Raw genomic sequence first — 20,341 nt, 5'->3', positions numbered from 1 at the left:
CTGAAAGAGTAGTTTTATCATTCTTAGCAGGAAGAAAGCCTCTCTCTGCTGCCTTTTAAAGGTTTTTCAGAGAATATTATATAATTTTCCAAATAATTCCTATGACACTAATCTTTGCTACATTTTCACAGCCTGTTTTGATCAATATTGAAATGTGATGAAAGTGAACAGGGATTCTAGGATTGGGAACAGGATTTGGAATCTTTGTCGTGACTCCACAGAAACACATTTTTTCTCCCTCTCAGAAACTGTTACTCCCATGGGTGGCACCCTTTCAGCTATCAAATCGCTCTGTCCAGGAGAAACGACCGGTCAGACTACCCCACTAGGTGGTCCTATTGCCAGAATAAATCCCCAGGCACCCAGCAGAGAGAGAGGCCCTTGCCGGCCCTCTGCCCTGGGATTAGTTCATGAAAGGAAAATCTCCCACTGAGCTCTTACCCAGAGTCTCTGCATGTAAGGCTTCAGAGGCCTTTGGAACTTCCCTGGGATTCTGGAGAAACTGGAGGCAGCCAAAAGGAAAAAAAGAAAAGAAAAAGAAAAAGAAAAAAAAGTACATCTGGCTGTTTCTTCACAACTAAAAAAAAATCTCCTAACTCAGATCAGAGGGTGTCATGACTTGCCTGCAGCAACTTTGATATAAGACATACCCCACAAGATAGGTTTCACAGTATAAAACTAGAGGCTCAGCCTAATACGTACTATGTCTACTGCACAGCAACATGATCAGCATGCCTAGCAAGTATGTGCAATGGTGCATCCTGCATGGATTTTGAGAACCCAAGATCAAGGATGCAGAACTGTACCCAACGACTTCAAGGCAACCTTGATGGAATGGAGGGATGGGCACTCTGGGTTTGATTTACCTTTCAGGCTCTGTATTAATGGTAATTGTAATACATACAAGCAGGCTGGAATGTGGACACACATATAGAAAACAGCCAGTAGTTAAAATGTATGTGCCCTCTTTCCGTCTTGCAGACATCTCCATTACATCCCGACTGCTAAAAAATAGAGTCGGAAGGAAGCCTTTGGGCTATTTAGACCATATTACCATTGGATGATTTTCAATTTACCACCTCTGGAGAACATATCTGGGTGTGAAGTATTATTAAGACTTCTGAGCAAAACCTGACAAGCAACCATTGCCCGAATCAGAAAGTAGGTTTCATTATACACAGCAGCCGTGCTGAGACTGGTCAAAAACAGAGACTTTGAGACGGCGAGGTAACATGGTTGGAAATATTCACTGAAATGAGTTGAAAGATGGATGACTCCTACTGGTTATTGCTAAAACAACAAAAACAAAACAAAAACAAAACCCAAACCAACATGATTGTATTTGGAGTGGTCATATTTCTGGTTGCCTGACTTTAGACAGGTCCCTTCCCTCACTGAGGCTCACTCTCCTTGACCTAAAATAAAATAGGGATAATGATAATACTTGACCAAGTTATTTCATAAAGTTATTAATAGACTTGAACAACACATTGTGAAAACCCTTTGCAAAATGTATGGTGGCTTCCATCAGGGAGTGAATCATGTAGGATTGATTTACATGTGTAAATATATGTAAATTTGTGTTCTCTCAAAACTCAAGTTCTTAGAGGCGAGATTGTCATTCTAGGTCAACTGTGAAGAACTGTAATTCAGGACAGCTCCCCAAAGAGGAAGTGTCAAGTGTTTTTGTGGCCATTTGAGTAACTGTGTGGTCATCAAAAGGGGTCTTCCACTTCTTTGCATCCTCAGGGGCAAACTCAGAATTTGTAAAAAAACAGTTACTCTAACAAAATAAATAAAAATGCTCCCTAAGTTTCCCACCTGCTTTTCCCTGCTGTCATTCTTTGTTGAAACACACAATCCATGCATTGTTAGTTGTTCAGTGCTTTCAAATTATTTTACAATGCAACGGGGGAATGAATGTGGCTACATGGATTAGATAAATTAGATGCGCAGTCTCACAGAAGACAACACAACCATGCTTAACTGCTCTTTTTAACGTTTGTGGGAAACAACCCTGGCTCCCTTAGGGAATTACAACCATTCTTTGAGTCTCAACTTCAGTGCTACCTCCTTCCTTGAGCCTTTTCTGGTTTCTCCCAAACAAGAATTGACCTTGCCTTCTTCTGAATTTCCATGTCACTTTGTCTCCAATTCTCCCATAGCACTAAACTCAGTGTAATATTTTATATCTTTAGGAGATGACACTCTGATGTTCACTTCCTTCTCTTGTTTGTACTATGCAGGCCTTAATTTTATACATAGTAGTTGCTCAATAATGATCATTAATAAATGAGTGAATATATGAATGAAATTTAAATACGTGTGTGCTTTGCTTGTACTGTTACATAGAAATCCGAGGCTTACTAGGTCTCAGAAGTAAGTAAGTGATTAAAAAAACCCACCTTAGACTGGCTCGCGGCTGGGCTGTCACTGCCAGTTCTCATTAAAGAGTCCAGGCTCTGGGGTGCTGAGTATCAAATCCCCACCACATCAAACTTCCAAGCTCTGAACATGTGTGTTTTGAAGAGAAGAAAAAGTTAACATATTTTATGTGTGGCATGAATTTCTGATCCACCAGGCTCTCCGGAATCTTGAAAATTAAAATATTTAGGTTTCCAACATTCTCATTCGCTGGCAACATGGCTTTTGAGCTTCTTCTGCCTTTCCTTTCTCTCTTTCTCTTTCATTCAGCCCTAGTTCCATAAATGCTTCCTTTGTGCTCTGCTGTGGCTGCTGCCTTCGTTAGAAATGTTTGCTTTGATTAATTATTGAGCCCTCGGTGCAAAGGGTTTTCCACTCTGCAGTTCTCATTACTGAGGCCTTCCTTGCAGCCGCCTGCTCGGCTAACCCTGATGCAGCACTCGGTGAACGCTCCATCCTGAGGGGGCTTCACACACGCGTAACCAGCTGTTTTCCAGGGTGCTTTTTGCATGAATATGGCAGAAAAATGATTCTGTAAACATTTCCTCATGTGTGCGTGTGTGTGTGCATAAACACACACACATATACAGGGTGTCCCAAAAAAACACACACTTTAATAGCTGATAGCTCAATTTTGAAAATGAAATGTATTTTAATAAACACCGCCTTTATAATTATTCAAAGTGTGTGTACACATTTTTTTCAGATGCCCCATATATGTATAGGTACATAGATATATTTTAATTAATTAGTTAATTAATTTAAAAAATTTGAATACATGCCCAGACTTCATCAAAGCACAGTAGACAGCAACACTAAAGCTAGGATTTCTTTTGTAGTTTCTGCTCAACTATTTTTTTTTTCTTCACTTTAGTGTTTTGTGCCAAATTTCTGACCATTTCAACTATGGAAGAGAAAGTGATTTTCATTCATTTATTTTTGGCATATTGCTAATCATCGACTGCTGTATCCACTGATATGTTCTTCGGGATTTCCTTTGGCTGTGCGCCACCCCCTTTCTGCGGCTCTATGCGGCAAACTTCCCTTTCATGACTTTAAAATCACCCAACACGATTCTTCGTCTTCTGTCCAGCCTTCTATCCAGTTTCCTTCCCTTCGCTCTCCCCCGACCCGACGGGGGCTGTGTGCACACTGAAAAGGGCCTCTTTCAGGGAAGATGGAAACGACACCGTGAGCCGATGGTGGGCATGGCAGTTCCAACAGACACTGCAGGGGCACTTTCCCACTTTCTCAGGCATGAAGCTGCTGGGCTTGGGAGGGGTCTTGCCTATGATATTTCTAAAAACTTGAAAATATCAGACACTTGACAATGTCACTTTATTCCAGTGCGTCAGTCCCATGATTACATGCTCTCCTTAGTTTTGTTTCTGTACAAACCTGAATTTCCAATAGCACCCCCCTCTTTTTCTGCTCGGACGTTGCCGTGACCCTTTGGGAGGCCCGGAGAGCATGAGGAAGAATCACAGGCCAGTGCAGGGAGTGCGCTCTGGGGCGCCCCCCCCCCCAGAACCGGCCTTCCCTTGAACTTGACTCTGACCCATGAGCTACTGCGGAATTAAACAGAGGACTGGGGGTCCACTCCCCGCAAATTACACACACTGCCCATGAATTACACAGAGGTCTTTTCACTTCTCTCGGCATCTAGAAAACAAGGATAATTAGTTTCCATTGTCCTCCCTCACAAGGCTACCATGGAAATTAATAACCTAATATCTTTAATTTGCCTCGTCCCCTGGCACAAAGGTACGAACAGAGCACAAAGAATCACTGTGACCATTTTGTTTCTGATGACTTGACTTTTTGCTTTTTAATTTCCCCACAATGAAAAACTAGTTAATTCTCCCGACATGGAATAGAATGGTTCTATCTGCCACGGTCTGATTCATGTCAGAGACTTTTTCAGCGAGAAGAAATCAGCCACATACTCTTGCTCACACACAGTTCTCCCTGACCCTCATATTCGTCTTCCTTTTATCAGGGGGACTGTTGAAAAAACTGGAGGATTGCATCCCACTCAGCCGTCTAAACATATGCCTTTCCCTCTCTGTTCTTCTCCAAACCCGTTGCTCCAGAGGGCACAGCTGACCAAGGGTGGGTCGAGGGAGTGAGGGGCCAAGCTCATCAGATGCGGGGTCCCCCTGGGGGGTGTGACAGGTTTGGGCAGCACAGGCATATACTCATACTCACTCAACAGAATCCCGTGAGCCGGCAGCCAAAGGGGCCGAGGCTTATTCTGAGCAGCATGAAGCTGCACCGTTTCACAGGCTGAAGCTGGTGGCTGTCCTAGCGATAAAGCTCCCAACATTTATCTTTTCAGATTTAGAGGCACATGCTGGAAGAGTCTATTCAACTCAAAGGAGCTCACAAAACAAAACTGTAACAATTATGAGAATGGAGTATTTTGTTAATGAAAAAAGGTTAAAGAATTTTTAATATGTGCATCTTAGCTTGGTGTTGGCTGGGTTGCATAGTGGAGATAATTACACTTTCCCAATAATTGAAAGCATATATAGAAGTGGATGATATTTTTTTTGTCAAGAATGCCAGGAGGGGGTAGCATTAAAAAGAGCAGCCTTGTCAAAATGTGGGTATTTGGTTAGAAGTGCCAGCCTCCTTCCTGACTGGGAGTATCAGACAAATGCTCATGGAACAATGTCTTAAATGATAACAAACAACACTGAATCAGAAAGAAAATGAGAGCTTTTTAGCAATTAACTAAATTGCAAATTAAGTAAATTAAATTAGTAAATAACTGCTTTTCTCTTTCTTACTGTGTCTCATTAATGCCTGTTATTTTGTCTCCCTGGGCTTTTAATGAGTTCTGTGGAATCAAAGCTATAACCGATGGACCTAGGCAATGTCATATGTTTTTTCACACTCAAATGATTTGGCCATGAGAACACAGATTTTTGTCAGGGAATGAAAGAGATCTCTTGCCTCAAATTTGACAAGGAGATTTATGGTTTAAAGAAGTAGTGTTTGTCAAATGGTCAAGTAGCTTACCACGCTTCCATAAAGTTATTTGACAAAGCAATGAGCCCACATTTATTTATACAACTTCTTACTTGTGGCAAAGTATGGTCATATCAGTTCCCTTGTCTCCCAAGTTCTGTGGGGACTATGTGGAACCATCCCAGGCAGGTGCCTCATACTCAGGTCTCTTTCACAGCTTGGAAACACTGAGTTTAGGAAATTTCTAATCTTAGAAGGGGCTGCTGGCAGATCTGCCCATTGTCCCCTCTGGAGAGGGAGATTAGGTGGTTTTTTTAACCCTAAAAAGTAAGCAAATTTTCACGGTGAGACTTGACTCTCTGTGAAAGTATACCTGGATCTCTATCGTTAGAAAGATACTGAGTCTAGCTTCCAAGATTGTTTGTAAAGCATATGTCATTCCTGTGGCTCAGAAGACATGCAGAAATGTCAGAATTGTGAAACAAGGACCTAGGTTCAAATCCTAACTCCAATGTTTTACATAGATTCCCTCAACACTCAAGAACTCATCAATATATATATGAATTGTTTCATTGTTGTACAACAACTTCCTAAAAGTTGCAATAAAGAACTTAGCACAATACCTAGTATATTAAATGCTCATTAAACTTGATTACCAGCCTTCCTCTTGTCTCCCAAATTCATTAATCTTCAGAGACAACTCTTATTCACTGAACACTTTGTATTGCTTTAGGTTGTAGAGGATGGATTACCAATAACATCTATTTTAAGTAAAAAATAATTAACATGTGCCATATGTTTGTCCCAGAAAATAAACAGTTATGCATTAGTTTTCTGAGCTTTGGCAAGCCATCTGACCTATTCGAGTCTCAATTTCTTCACTTTAACATAAAAAAATTATTCAAAATGACCTCTAATTGCTCTTATAAATTCTAAGTTCTGTTTTCTTATAAATATTTCTATCAGGTAGAGCATAATGCTTTTTAATATAATTTCTTTGATGCTTTTTTCTTGAACTGTAAATACTGCAGATTTTTAAAATTCTCTTTTGCCAACAACAAAGAACAAACATCCTCACAATCAAACAACTTATTTTCAACCCACATTTGTTTACCAAGCTATCATAAATATACATATTGGGAATGCCTTCTCTCCTTTCCATAAGGTTTCCTTAATATGTACATATTTATTGTAAGATTAAAGAGATTTTACAAAAAAACAGTCTTCAAAGATTTGCGTGAATGGAAGGACAAAGCAATGAATATAATCCAAAGTGACACAATTCATATAACTGATGTTTGGCTAGGATTTGTTTATATGCTTGCGTTTGTACACAGGTGTCCTTTGTGTCCTGGGGTTGCATTTCAAACAAAAAGCAAAGCCACACGGAAAGCTGGTTTAAGACACAGGATGGTTTTGCTGCCCAACATGGTCTTTTTCTAAATAATATTTATTTATTCAATTACAGAATAATGTCAGTATGGACTCATGACTGTGTATTAAATTCTATGGGTTAATATACAAAACTATTATTTATTTATTTTTCTTTTTTTAATTTAATTTTTTAAATTGAATTTATTGGGATGACATTGGTTAATAAAGTTATATAGATTACAACTGTACAATTTTATGATACATCATCTGTATATTGCATTGTGAGCCCACCAGCCAAAGTCAAATCTCAACATGGTCTTCTTGAGGGCCATTTTACATTTGGGCATGGGCCATACACCTCACTGTGATTTGTTCTGACAAACTCCTACTCTGCCTTACCCCTTAAGACTGTGCTATTGCTTTTAAGTACACATTGAGGACTTATTTTTTTATTATGAATTTGAATGTAATTCTTAATCTGTCTTGTATCTAGCATGAAGCTAGGTACTATGCAAGGGCTGATCCACAAAAAAGGTGAAACAAGTTTCACAACATATTTAATAGAGAAAGGGAACAAAGAGGTTAAACTGGGAGTTAAAAGGGGATGAATTTTATCTGGCCTGTAGATCTACCGGGAACCGGGGTCTACCTGTGAGTCAGATTGCCAGGAGAGGAGCCCCAGCATAGGTTGAAAGTAGAAAGTACTTAGAACTGGTGGACACACAAACATGTCAAGAAACAGAGAACAATGATCTGGGTCATAAATAAATTGTTTTCAAGGACTGAGCATACCCTAGCAATGTAGTTCCATAGAACATAATTCAATAAACATTACTGAACTCTTATGGTATGCAAAATACTATCCCAGCCATGTCTTCCTCAAACTGAAATCAGAGAGCTGAGAGAGCCAGGATTTCTGCTCAGTTTGGCACAGTATCTACCTTATAGTGAGCCTCATTGTCATGTATTGAATTAAATCCCACATTCCTGTATTTTTCTACCTGTGCCTTCATATTGCATTATTTATAGAAAAAAAAAATAAATGTTGCAGCCATGTATACTAGCTTGAGAATGTGTTAAGAACCAGTGAAATTTTTGACAGCAAGATTCTATGAACACTGTTGACTTTTTGTTGAGATAGTATTTTCTGAATAAAACTCCATTTACCAGTGTCATTCTTTGGTTAATATTCTATAATATACTTTTAAACCTTTTCCATCTTTTTTTATTTTCACTCTGCTAAAATTGGCTTTATTGTGATCATTGCTTTTTTGTGTAAATTGTACAGTGAATAATAGAAAGAGCAAGGTCTTATGTTCATATTGAATTTTATAAATTATAGCTTCTGTACTTTACATGCAGGGTTTCTGTGCTTGTATGTATGTGTTTATTAATTCTACCAAATCCAATTTTTTCTGGTAATTTTTGCAGATCTAAAATGTCAGGATGTCAGGATTTTTTTAATTTTTCTATCAACTTTTCATAAATAACAAACGTTATTACATACAGTTTTAGCTGTTCTCAGCTATATTTTGTTCCATTTGTTTTTCATATGTCTAATTTTTCTTGGGTCAATTTCTGTAGTTCTCAGTGTTCCCATGAGATGTTATTCTTGAGTTAGTTTTCAACTATCACAAACTTTACTATGTACAATTTTCATTTATATTATTTCTACAACTCTAATTTTTCTTGGGTCAGTTTTTGTACTTCTTTTTACCAGCAAGTTTTTCTTATATAACAAGCAAAGAATCTAAGTACTCTATAGAATTAAATTATCCTCAGGATCAAAGCAATGGCATCCACACTCTCTTTTTGTAGTTGAGGACATAATAGCAAATTGATGAGAACAATCATTTAAAATGATCTAGTTATACACCCCCCCCCCCCCCCCCCGCCGCCACACCATAGCCTAGTAAAAAGAGGTGTATATACTTTGAGGCCAAGCCTCAGAAATGTTGATTTATTTAAGGAGAAGGTAATCAGATGTTTCTAACTTTCTGGCAGCATCTCAGTGGCTGTCCATAGCTGGCCAGTGAGGAATTGAATGCATTTTCAAAAACTCATATAAACCATCTCTCCCTGGGCATCACCAAAATTCAGGGAGACTCATACTGTAGTATAATACCAGGATCCCCAATGGAAAGTTGAAATTTAAGAGATATAAGCTAAAGAATACCACACTTACAATTAAAGATGGCAACTTGAGCACAGGTATATTTCTGCTTCTTTCCAGAAGTTAACTAATTGAATAAAGAAAAAAAACATATATTTTAAGGATGTAAAGGACAAAAAGAAAAGGAGAGGCCATGAGTTTAACAAAACACTGAAAAGAAGATCAGCTAGGGGTAATGGACATAAACTGAGCCGAGAAAGCCAAACTCTTAACAAAATAACACAATCTAAGAGACACTAAATTTGCCCTGTAGAAACAACTTCCTTCTTCAAGGACAGGTATTTGTACCACTGGAAACCACTAGTAGTAGTCAGGTCAAAGTAGAGCTAAAACAGGAGGATTTTTTATAAATTCTGTTCAAGAGATACCTAGACCTTCCAACTTCTTCCAAAATATGTTTAGGGAATGCCTGCCTCTCCCTAGCAGCCCCCAAAAGACAATGGATGGCCTATTTTCCTGGAGAGCATAAAACAGAGAGTCTCTATTGGGGAAAACTCTACTGGCATAAGTCCTTCTTACCTTTCTGTGAGATGTGAGTAGGCGTGTGTACAAAGTTATGCTGTGTGCACTCTTTTTAAATGGTTACGTGTGCTAGCTTCAGTACGGTTAAGTGTGTTTACACAGAAATGCTGACACAAAAACACAGCCTGACAACAGTGAGCACATATAACCACGCATCCTGCTGTACCCATCCTTCATCCTTGAAAGATGCCATTTATTTTAGATATAAATTGACAACCGACCCACACAGACCTGCTGCTGCTGTGATACTAACACTGTAAATTATTTTCTGCATTTTAGAGAATTTATCATAGAAATGAAGTTGGAGAGGAAAATGCATACAGAAACAAATACTCTCACATTTTAGGAAGTCACTGTTACACTTTGTCCTTTATTTTCAAATGCAATCTACAACAGGTTAAGAGCTATGCAATGAGGCATGAAAGCAAATACTGAACCCATTTCTAACACCCACAGTTTTTCATCTTTTCAGCCCAAAGATTTCAGAATGTAGTGTTCATTAGATACAACTCAGGACACAACTGTGAATCTAAAACTTTTCTGAATCTACCATCTTCTAGGAACCTGCTGAGCCGGCCATCATTTGCTCACACCTGTCTTTCCCAGGTTCACTACAGCATGTGCAATGCTACATAATAGACTTTAGCTTTCTCCTCAGACACTCTTATTTATTGTCAATAACTGGTACAATACCTTCAGGTCAATACTTGCAATAGTTCGCTCTGATTTTGAATCTAGATAGAGCATCCAACTCTTCTTCCCTTTCCTTTTCTTTCAGAAGCCCTATAAATTACTGATGTTAGCAATAACAAACAAAAATTCTCAATAGAAAAGGCAGACTTGGGGTGCAGTGAGAAGTAGATTTAACATTTGCATTGCAGTGCATTAATTAGAAGACTCACTCTGTGAACCAACACTGGCGCTAACACTTGGAATATCCAGTTGTTCAGCATGATTCTCTATGGGTCATGCATGATTGTCATGGTCTCTTATGTTAACAGATTTCTGGAATCTAAATGCTGCTTTTGTAGTGTGGGCATAATATGGCCAATACTTATCTTTACCAACAGTCATGTCCTGAAAGTAAATGATAACTTGTGGCAAAGAGAACAGATTGTATGTGGCATCATGATATATGTGGTTGGATCACATTTAGACCCCAGATCTACCACTTACTAGATAAATCTAGTTGCATAATTTCCTTAAGCTTCAGTTTTTTCAACTGGAAAAATGGGAAAAGGCAATGCTTATCTCATGGAGTTAGTGTGAAGAATAAATAGAGATCACATGGAGAGCATGTGGACATCATGGGGATAGTAGATCAACACAGCTATCACTGTAGATAGGGGTATGACTATGGACATGGCCATAGACATGGATTTAGATACAGATACAGATGTAGATACAGATCATCCAATGAAACTGGTCCAGAGACACAAAGAAGGAGCTCAAGATCTAATAGCTACTGTTACCAGAGAATAGCTTTTCTGTTAGATCCCTTTATGTTGAGCTATTGTTGCAGAATTACAATGCCTGGCAAGACGGTGCAGGATGACTCAAAATAATAAAAACCTTCAAGTACTTTCTCTTTGAGCTTAGGGAACAACAGAAAAGAAGTAGGTATCCCAAAGGCTCTTCCTCTTTCTTTCTAGCCCCTTGGACAGAGAGGCCTGGCTCCCTCGGGAGAATGGCTCCCACTGGCCACATTGCTATATGAGCCATTTTATCTTGACAGTTAGTACAGACAGAAATTTATCCTTTAAATGTGGCCTCTCATCAGAAGCTGTGCCAAGCCAGTGGCATCTCCCTGGCAAGAAAGTGTCTCACTAGCTCCATTTTCATCTTTCAGTGTCAAGTCAATGTCAAGTTCATTTTAAGAATCAACCTTTCGAGACTGTTCCAGGGCCACTTGCCATCTCCACTAAAGGCTGCCTTTGTAAAGTTTCTTTCTTTCTTTCTTTTTTTTTTTTTTTTTAAATAGAGAATCCTTTTCATCTCTCCCTAGAGATATGGCACCTTTGAAGTTGACCATACAGAGTCAGAGATTCAATGTGATACAGAGCTTCTCCTTGTCCGCCGCTAGCCTTTCGGCCCCTTGAGCTTTGACAAAAGAAACAGTGAACAAGGACATGAGGAAGATAAAAGGACCTCCATTAGGAGTCGGGAATTGATTTATTTTTTTGTCTCCTGGAAAGCCATTATGAAACGTGAGGGTAGGTAGGTTACCAACTCCTTTTCGTACTGAGATGTTGCCCTGAGAACTGTAGCACCAAGGGCAACATGGGTAAATTCAGCACATTGTTGCCTAAAGCCAGAAACTAAGGATATGGAAGTGGAACACACTTCTATAGGTAAACATATGCAAGATTTCACACATTTTTCTGGGGGGAAAATGAACATAGAAAAATCAACTAATTGGGGGAAATAAAAGGAGGTCCAAGAAAACAGATATTTCTAGAGCTGTATCAGCTAAATATAGAGCAATCTATCACTAGCTGGACCATATGTGGATGATGTTTAACAGATAACATAGAGAACACTCAGGCATGAACTTGTTCAGGATACTCAAGACTGAAAGTGTCAAAAGTGTGAGACAGATAACATTCATTCACTGAGATTCAAGTTAATGGCCAAAAGAAGTGACCAAATGGAGTTTCCTACACTTTTTTTCTCTTTAATAAAAGCAGGATCAGAATTGTATTTTCAGTACCATAACACGTATACATTGTTTTTTTGAAAAAGTGAATTCCTTTTTTAGGGATACAACATTACTAAGGTCCCTCAAAGGGAGTAGAAAGGGGCTCATGAAAATGAGGGGCTTATGTGTTATGGGTCTGACAATAATCCACCTCTGGTTAAAAGTTATTTATGATGAACACACTTTGCTGTTTGAATACTTTCTTTGGGCACCATCCCTGTAATGTCTTGCCATAACTTCCTTGGTTGAATTGGGGGTTGGCAAAGGACAAATTATCAAACCTAGATTGATAGATTTGCAATAGAAAATTTGATATGAGAGGGGATTTTATTCCAATCTATTTGCCATGTTAATTGACATGTTGAAAAAAGTAATTTCAATTATAAAAATAACATAATAAAAAATAAATTTGAAAAATAAATAGAAACAAAAAACACCCAAAAGAATCATGCTATCATATTTCTTTATAGTCTTTTTCAGAGGCCTGTGTGTGTTTAAGCCAAATTATCCAAATTATATTCACAACATAGTTATTCTATCAGATGTTGCCTTATTCTTATAGAAAATTAGGTGATTGACTTTTCTCTCTCTTTTATTTATATATGTTTTAATTTATTTTTTGTGGCCTGGTAGAGACTTCATTCTATTATCAAACTCAATGTTGAAGTTTCTGGTTTTAATATAGAAATAATACACCTTTAGAACTTAGGTCATCAAATTACTATAGATGGAAGAATTATATTTACATGTGTATGCTGAAAACCTTGGCTAAATTAACTCCCTGAAACCAGATTGCTACAAATCAAAACTTTCCATAAAGCCCAGAGAATTCCTGAAAAGATGATTGACAAGTTTCTGGAATGGGGTCCTGATCTATAATTCCCATCTATGTCATTTATCATCTGTCATTTAGAGAGAGTAGGGAGAGGGACTGCCTTTTACATTAAAAAAAAAAAAAAAAAAAAAAAAAAAAAGATTTAATGTATCCAAACAAATACTCCAAAAACAGTAAAAGCTTTTTTGGGTGACTGCCATACTGCCATTCTCCACATAATAAGTTTCAGAGATAATATTCAGTCATTATTTTTATTTTTTTCCATTTGTATGGCAAGAAAAAAAGCCAAAGCTACAAATTATCTTTTTATAGTATGTGAATTCCATTGACTTTTCCCCAATTTCTTTTTAAAGTCCAAGTATCTCAGAGAGTGAATATTATTTTGATGCAGAATGGTGTGGGAAAGGAAGCATGCATTGCACGTAAGGAGCCTTTGATTCGTCTCCTACTCCTCCACTGCGAGGCTTTGGCTTCACATTTTTAATAGAGGCAGATGATTTTTACATAATATTGAAATTCTTTCCAGTTTTAACATTCTATGATTCTTTGATAGGGTTTTTGCCACTCTTTTCTTGATGATTTTGAAATGTTATGTTGGCAACTGTTGACTCATATTGATTCTCTTGTGTGGACACCACTCCTGAATTCAGCATCTTGCATTTAGCTCTGCTGATGTGTACTTAAAGGGCAGCAGAGAACACCCATATCCTATGTATTCTCTGCAGCCAAGCCAGTGAAACCTTTTCGCAGGAGTTTTTCTGGTCCCCAAAGATCCTAAGCATTTTTGATGGAGATACAGACATTAGTTAAAGTCAATATCCATTTGCACCCCCCTCTTTTGGTTAACTTACTATATGCCAGAAACCACTGTAGGCACTATGGATACAGTAGTGAACAACACAGGCAAGTTTTCTCTTCTTAGATTTGCTTAGAGTCCAGTGAGAAAAGTAGACACAGATTGACTTACATAAATGTAAAAAATGCAACAATGATGAGTGCCACCAGAGAAAAGTATATGGTGTTCTGAAAACCTATAATATTATTTGATCTGTTCAGGAACATCCAAGGTCCTTCTCAAGAAATTAACTTTTAATCCAAGACCTAAACGGTGTTTTAGAATAAAGAACAGAAAGAAGGAAAGATATCTAGGTAGAGGGCATGTCACATGAAAATGCCCGGCAATGGCAGGAAGTAACATGAAGACATGGGGCTAAAGATGGTGAATGTGGCCGGATACCAGGAAGTAAAGAAGAACCTGTAGAAGATGAGATTGGAGATACTGGTAGAGGCCTTACTATGCAAGACCCTTTTGGCCCATCTGTTGACAACTGTTGGAAGTTGTTTCAACAGTTAAGAAAGTTCCATCTTTATCCTAAGAGCAAAGGAGGTCACGGGTGGTACACCAACAGCACGATTAGCTTTACTTATTGATCACCTTTCTCTCGAAGAAGAAAGATACAAGGTAAATTTATCTACAGTTAGACTGTGTGGAGAATTAAACAGTCATGTAATAGCTTTATTGTTATTCTGGATTATTCTCTGGACTGACAAACCTAACTTACCTTGAATGTGTCATTTCTGTGGAATGTATCATGGGACCAGCTGGGACAGTGCCAGGGGACAATAGAAAGCTATTGCTCTCTGGTTTATTTCTGAATTATTAATGTTACTGAAATGAATTTAGACATCTGAAGGACGGTTTTAGGTCCCAGAGGATTCCCAGAAAGCAGACTTGCAGCCCTGCCAGGTGAGAGGAAACACAGCTGCGTCTTCTCCAGGGGCATTCTTCGATGAGAGCTAGCAAGTGTTTGCCAATATGCCCAACAGAGAGGCTGGGAAACCTAAATTATTCTGGTAATTTATCCTGGGCTCTTGTGATAGTTCTATGTTTTCTACCATTTTTCAATTAAATGCACACATCTTCTGTATTTTCTGAGAAATGATACACATTCCATGAGAGATTTTCATTCCTGCTAATTAGCATCTCACAACCACGCAGCCATCATTCAAAAAACGAATCTTCACCATGTTAAGCCCCAGGAAGCCTAAAACCATCTGGCTTTGAATGCCCCACTGTTGCTGTGTAGTGTTCGGGCAACTTATTCAGTACCCCTGGCCTCTACCCTGAGGCTGTGGTGGTTCTAGATCACTGAAAAAAGGGCTGGATGGGACATGGCTTGATACTTGTCTCTTCGGTCTTTCCAATCCCTTTTTTCTAAGGCAACACCAACAGAACCTTCCAGAGGGTAATACTACACCACCACAATGTTTCAGATAATAAAAATCACCAGACTTTAGACAGCTTTAGACCTGGTTAGTGGATAAAATACAGGTTTAAGACATATCAGACTCCCAATAAACACCCAAAAGAATTCTGTTCACCTTGTTTTAGGATTAAGACTATTTATTGACCCGTAGAGGCTGGCAATGCTGGACTTGGCAGTAGGGAACAGGCCCCAGGACAAGAGATAAGACTGAGGAACAGTAAGAAGGGGTGGGGAGCAGGTAGATTGTTGTTTCTCTTCCTCATAAAGCTGTGTCTGTTGGCCAGTGACAAAAGTTTAATTTAATCCTTTGTTTTTTTGTGTGCCCCACAGGATCAGAGTACCTCCCACTCTAAGTAAAATTGTTCCCTGACAAAATAAACAGTTTGGTAATAAAAAAGAACATTGGGCTACTTGAGTAGCTATAGAGGGCTGTAGTAACTGTAACCCCATTAAAACACACCGCCGCCACCAACAAAAATAGAGAAAATTGCAGGAGAATTTGATTATTATGTACAGAGATACCCTACGTTCCCTCTCTTTTGGATAAATGGGATTAGAACACATGGGAAAACAAGAGTATAAATGGCAATATCTTGCCGCTGCTGCCACAGGTTTGCCCGTTTTTTCTGTTCTTCCCCCAAATACCGTTCAATGGATTTTATTTGTTTACAGATCGCCTCAGCAGTGCATCCATCACCTTTTCCCTCTTATTATTCTTTCCTCCCATTGCAATTTTTATTAAAATGAGAATAGAATGGTTAGTGACTGTGATCATTAGCTTGCAGAGGCTGGCTTAGGAAACAGATTGTTAGTGCCATAAACACAAGCCTCGGAATTCTATCATCCAGTCCCTGATGTGGCATGTCAATTCTCAGGGAATGGCTTATCCTAAATAGTGTTTGCTGTTATTCATAAATATATAATGACAGTGATCCTTAAGTAAACTTCATCCAAATCACTCAATCCTGCACTAGTAATGATTGTACATCAGTAAAAAGCAGTGTGAGGCAGCTGCTTTATACAGTTTATAATAGTAGCCATTATTCAAATACTGCGTCATTTACCCTCCACAGCTAAAAGGCAGTCTTCAGAATTTGAAAGAATTAATTCCTTGCTATGGAATTTAAAAATTTCCAAGGTTAAATGAGAAAAAAAGATAAAGCAACGATGTCAGGAAAATGGGAAGAGTCATGAAAAACAAAACATGTTAGCATTCAATGAACAACCTAGTTTTCTCTAAGAATTTATAGAGCTTCTGAATAAAACTAAGGGAAGAATATATTAAAAAGATACTCTATTTAGTAATCCCTTGGAATTAAAAATGAATAAATGGAAATGCCTGCATTATGCCTGGGTGAAGATTCAATATTGTAATAATAGCATTTCCCCTCTAAATTAATCTATAAAATTAGCACAATTCAATTTAAGTGCCAAGATGATGTCAAGTTTTATATGGAAAACAAAATCATGTAGAAATGTCAGAATAATTATAAAAAATAATAATGAAAAAACTGGGGCACTACTAAATATTAAAACATTAATCTAAATAATTTATGATAATTTGTACTGGCTTAGATTATCAGGAGAACAATTAAAAAGAAAAATCATATATTGAGCTAAATATCTAAGGTGATTTAGTGCATAACAAAGGTGAGTAAAAGGTAAATGATGTAGCAAATGTTGTTGGGACAACTGGCTACTGACGAAAAAAATAGTTGGATCCCCGGGCCGGCATGGCTCAGTGGTTGAGCCAAAGGTCATGGCTGGGTTCCAGGTCAGGGCACATACAGGGGTTTTGGGCTCGATCCCCAGTGGGGGGTGTGCAGGAGGCAGTGGATCAATGACTCTCATCATTGATGTTCCTCTCTCTCTCCCTCTCTCTTCTCTCTGAAATCAATAAAGACATATTTTTAAAAAATTAGTTGGATCACTTTCTTATGTATTACATAAAAATAAATTTCAAATAGATGAATTAATAATTATATAAAGAGAAAAATATAGGAATGATACTATATAAGGACAAAAGAAAAATATGTGATTTTTTTGTTGTTAAATTTCGGAGGTGGAGAATTAAAACAAAAAAAAATTAAAAATATGAAAAACAATGTGCAGGCTTCTCAAAAAATTAATATTGGAATTGCCTCATGACCAAGCAATTCCACTTCTGGGTATATATCTGAAGAAACCTGAAACACTAATTCAAAGGAATGAATATATGCACCCTTATTTTTATTGCAGCATTATTTATAATAGCTAAGATTTGGAGGAAGTCAAATCTGAAACTATGTATCTGAAACTGGTGCAGAATGGTACTGAATGTAGACTGTGGTTGAAAAAAATATATTGATAAAGTTGTATAAAAACTGAAAACCCCTGCCACTCTTCAAATTACCAGAAACCAAGTCAAAAAACAAATGATCATTGGGAAATGTATCTCTAGGCCATATGATAGTCTAAGGACTAATATTTTTTATATTAAACAATGTTATAGATAAAATTTAAAACTTTTTTTAAAGGAAAATGTGAAAAATGACAATTCACACAAACACAAAACACCAGTGTTCAACTAACATAAGACAATGTTCAAACTCACTCATAATTAAAGAAATTTAACCTAAAATTTTCACTATTTTTTACACATTAAAATGGTAAAAATTTAAAACTTTTATATTACCGAGTACTAAGAGAAATGTATTGAAACACTAGGTATATCTTGGTGGAGATTTAAATTGATGAACTTTGTACAGCTTTTGATAATATTCATAAAAATGTAAAACTCATTTATGCTCTGACACAACAATTGGACTTCTAAAGATTTATCCTACAGAGATACTCACCAATTTTGCAAATATGTGTATAAAGACATTCAATGCAACATTCTTTGTAATAGTGAAGCAAAGCAAAACACAGAAAACTATATATCAAAAACCAAAACCCTAGCCCGGCTGGCATGGCTCAAGGGTTGAGCATAGATCTAGGATCCAGGAGATCAAGGTTCGATTCCAGGTCAGGGCACATGCCCTGGTTGCGGGCTGGATCCCCAGTGGGGGGCGTGCAGGAGGCAGCCGGTCAATGACTCTCTCATCATTGATGTTTTTATCTCTTCCTCTCCCTTTCTCTTCCTCTCTCTGAAATCAATAAAGACATTAAAAAAACAAAAATCCTAGAAACAACCTAAATTCATAAAAGAAATTGATTAAATCACTATGCAGTGATGAATATGAATAAAACCTATTTATAATATATACTTAATGTCCTAGGTGCAGTGCTGTCTGGAAAAAAATAAGGGTATAGTTCAATCCCATTTCTGCTTTTTCTCTTAAAATATAAATTTTATATGTGCTTATATAGTTAAAGAAAAGTTAAACAACTCTTTTAGCTCATACAACATCTCTGATAAGTAATGTTTGGGAGTCTCTTATTGCTTCCAATTTACAATCTAAACTTTAAGGCCAACCAATAATTCCTGTTCCCATCTTTCCGAAGCTAACCTGTGTAGCTACAAGGACACCCAGTGGAAATCTCTTAACTATCCAAGTTTTTTCTTTCTTTAATGTTTCCAGAGAGAAATGTGCACAAAACAATACAAGCAAGTAGACTGAGTGAATTATTTATATTGAAAAATGTGAGTGCTATAGATCGGTGGATGTTATATAATGGCAAAGATATCTCAACAGCAGTCTATAAATAATTGTAGTTTTAAGTACCCAGGTATATGGATAAAAAATAAAATCTATCAATTCTATCAGTATTCTAACCCTGCTGAGTCTATCTGTACAACTCAGTTAATTTCTAGAAGGCAAAAGTGTTCAAAGGTGGAAGATTCCAAGAGGGAATGTACTCTCAAGCAACACATGCTTAAGTGTCTTTCTTCAACGACACAAGAAAAGAGAAAAATAAATATTTGAATCTGAAGGAATCACGGGTAAAGCTGCAGGGATGTCAGTCCATCCTGCTATGCCTAGGTCAATCCAATCTCTAATTGGTAAACTATAAAACCCATGTCCTACATTTGTTGAAAGATTAAATGAATGTAAGATGCTTAGCATGGTGCCTGGAACACACCAAACGCTCAGAATATGTTATTTTTATAGATTTTTTTTTCCAGTAACCTGTTTAAAAATTACCACTTAATATGGGGTCCCTCTGATGTCTTTTGTTCCTACACCTAGCACTTACAGAAACTCTGAAACATGATAACTGGCATAATATTTGACTCTTTTTGTTCGTGCTGTTAGATATCTTGGTTTTGCCTGCCTCCCATATTGTAAACAATTCTAGGGTGCTGGCTGCACACACTCTTCCCTCTGGTTTTCTCTTTCCAGTCCCTATAACGTGCGTACACAACCAATACTCGATGAATGTCGTTGCCTTAGCTCTCTGACAGCCGGAGAGATGCAGCACTTCCAGGCTGTGCTCTTTACTGCCTGTGTCATACCACTGAGGAACTAGTTAACCAGCCATCCAAGGAAGAAAATAATAAGCTGATGAGAACTTATGGTAACAGTTCCTGTGGGTCGATTTCAGAATTCACCTTCTCCCTCCGGCGTTTTGCTCTTTCTCTAGGAGAGACACTCTTTGGCTACATGTCATAGTTCCCCTGCAGTATATGGGCTGCTGTACAAATGGATGCAATAAGTGAGGAAGAAACTGCTTACTTTCTCAGCTTGGTAAATATCACACCTGGAGTGTCATCCTTGCTGGGATATGTATGACAAAACAGTTAGAATGTTTGCAGGATAAATAAACGTCGCATTAGCTGGATGTTAAAGAAATTAACCTGTATAGAGCTGATAAAGCAGCAGAGAGAAAAAAAATCACTGAATTTGACCCATGCTTAATTTAATTTGTTCGCAGTTAATCCCAGTTAATAAAATAAATGAGGTACTACTTTTCCTCATGAATAAAGTTCAAGATGATTTTTTAAGGAACTGAGACTCATCCTAAATGACCATGTCAAAGAAGTAAATACAATCACAACACTGGTAATTAAAACCACATCTCCACTTTGTTGCTGCTGGTTTTCTGTCGGTGGGTTGGTTTGTTGGTTGGTTTTGCTTTTCCCATCAGTGGCT

General features: G+C 37.8%; 1 protein-coding gene across 2 annotated transcripts in view; it reads right to left on the bottom strand.

Moving 5' to 3' along the window:
• The window catches only part of LSAMP (limbic system associated membrane protein), a 1,857,927-nt gene that overhangs the window by 908,255 nt on the left and 929,331 nt on the right, over positions 1-20,341 (bottom strand). For both annotated transcript variants that reach the window (XM_081137699.1, XM_081137701.1), the window contains exon 2: positions 8,957-9,011. The gene's annotated coding sequence lies outside the window, so the exon portion shown is untranslated. The remainder of the gene's footprint in view (positions 1-8,956; positions 9,012-20,341) is intronic.

The sequence above is a fragment of the Miniopterus schreibersii genome (genome assembly GCF_964146895.1).
Source record: "Miniopterus schreibersii genome assembly, chromosome: 5".
NCBI lineage: Eukaryota > Metazoa > Chordata > Mammalia > Chiroptera > Miniopteridae > Miniopterus > Miniopterus schreibersii.
This window is presented reverse-complemented; position numbering and strand designations above follow the sequence as displayed.